Source organism: Colobus angolensis, unplaced genomic scaffold (assembly GCF_000951035.1).
Source record: "Colobus angolensis palliatus isolate OR3802 unplaced genomic scaffold, Cang.pa_1.0 Scaffold57, whole genome shotgun sequence".
NCBI lineage: Eukaryota > Metazoa > Chordata > Mammalia > Primates > Cercopithecidae > Colobus > Colobus angolensis.
Genome location: NW_012119265.1, coordinates 12024245 through 12026300, shown reverse-complemented (window position 1 = coordinate 12026300; position 2056 = coordinate 12024245).

The window sequence follows — 2056 nt, the reverse complement described above, 5'->3', positions numbered from 1 at the left end:
TTTCAGTTTTCACCCTCTTTTGGTTGTCTTGCCCCTTAGAATGTGTTAGCTCTGATTTGCACTATGTTCATAGATTTTACCCAATTATATTGATATCTCAAAAACAATGTTCTTTCTCTATGATAGATAAGAAGCCTAGATGTAACACTCAACCGTAGGTTGCATTTTCTAAAACATGGCCTTGGTGTATTAAGAGACTTAGTAAAAATAACCTATTGAAAAGCAGCATACAGTTTGCTAAATAAGGCTTATTTCCATGTTTAGTAGGTCATTGCACTATTCTTTCCTTGTGTTCTAGAAGGATTTAACTCTATATGCATAATTCCTTTTTCAATTTTTTTTTCCTGAGCTCCCTGTCACTTAGTAAATGCATAGTTTTTATTTTTTATTTTATTTATTTATTTTGTTCGAGACAGAGTCTTGTTCTGTTACCCAGGCTGGAGTTCAGTGGCACCATCTTGGCTCACTGCAACTTCTGCCTCCTGGGTTCAAGTGATCCTTCCACCTCAGCCTCCCGAATTGCAGGGATTTCAGGTGTGCACTACCATGCCAGGCTAATTTTTTGTATTTTTAGTAGAGAGGGAGTTTCACCATATTGCACAAGCTGGTCTTGAACTCCTGACCTCAAGCCATCTGCCTGCCTCAGCCTCCCAAAGTGCTGGGATTACGAGTGTGAGCCACCATGTCCAGCCAAAAATGCATAACTCTTAAGAATATCTTCTTTGAGTTTAAACTTTTAAGAAAAACAGAAATCAGCTGGGTATGGTGGCTCACACCTGTAATCCCAGCACTTTGGGAAGCCGAGGTGAGTGGATTATGAGGTCAGGAGTTCAAAATCAGCCTGACCAATATGGTGAAACCTCTCTCTACTAAAAAATACAAAAATCAGTCAGGCTTGGTGGTGCGCGCCTGTAATCCCAGCTACTCAGGAGGCTGAGGCAGGAGAATTGCTTGAACCCAGGAGGTAGAGGTTGCAGTGAGCCGAGATCATACCACCACACTCCAGCCTGGGTGACAGAATGAGGCTCCGTCTCAAAAAAAAACAAAAACAAAAACAAAAACAAATCAGGAATAAATTACACTTGATTAATTACATTAGGAAAGAACTCCTGGCAGGGTCACTTTAAATTATTTCCTTTCATGCTTAAGATTTATAAAGGTTTCATTTAGTTCTCAACATTTAGAAAACCTCAGATTCAGGGTCGAAAAAGTAAACTGAAGCTTGAAGAGGTTAAGTGACTTGCCTGCCAGTCTTCTTTTAGGTGTCCATTGTAGAAATCAAACTCTACAGTAGCTTAAACAAAAAAGGGAATTTATTGGCTCATATAACTGAAACTAGCTTAGGTATAGCTGAATCTAGCAGTTCCAACAAGGCTGATGGAACTTGGCATTTGCCAAAGTCTCTTCTAAAGGATTGGCTTCCACTAGGATGAAGGAAGGAAAAGGGAGACAGTTATAAGTAGCTCTAACTTATATCATTTCATGGTTTCTGATCCAAGAGGAAGAGAGGCATCCCTCCTCCAGCATTCAAAAAGCAAATCTTGGGGAAGACCCAGTTGAGTCATGTACCCATCTTGAGTCATGTACCCATCTCTCTGGGGGAGGAGGGAGGGAAGAAGGAAGCACCATGAGTAACAGTCCCATCAGAATCACATGAAATGAGGGAGGGTGCGGGCCTCAAAGCAAAAGAAGGGGACGGTTGGGAGGCACATATTCAAAACACTAAGGCCAGACCATTATTAAAGGTAGGGCTAGGATGATAAACTGGACTCTCAGTCCTGGTGCAATTTTAGAGGTTACAATGAGGAAGAGAAATAGATAAGCTTAGAGCAAAAATACTTTGAGCCTCTTTTATTTTTTGTGTGTTTGTTTTTTGAGATGGAGTCTCACTCTGTCACCCACGCTGGAGTGCAGTGGTGCGATCTTGGCTCATCGAAACTTCCACCTCCCAGGTTCAAGCAATTCTCCTGCCTCGGCCTCCAGAGTAGCTGGGATTACAGGTGTGTGCCACCATGCCCAGCTAATTTGTGTGTGTGTATATATATATATGTGTGTG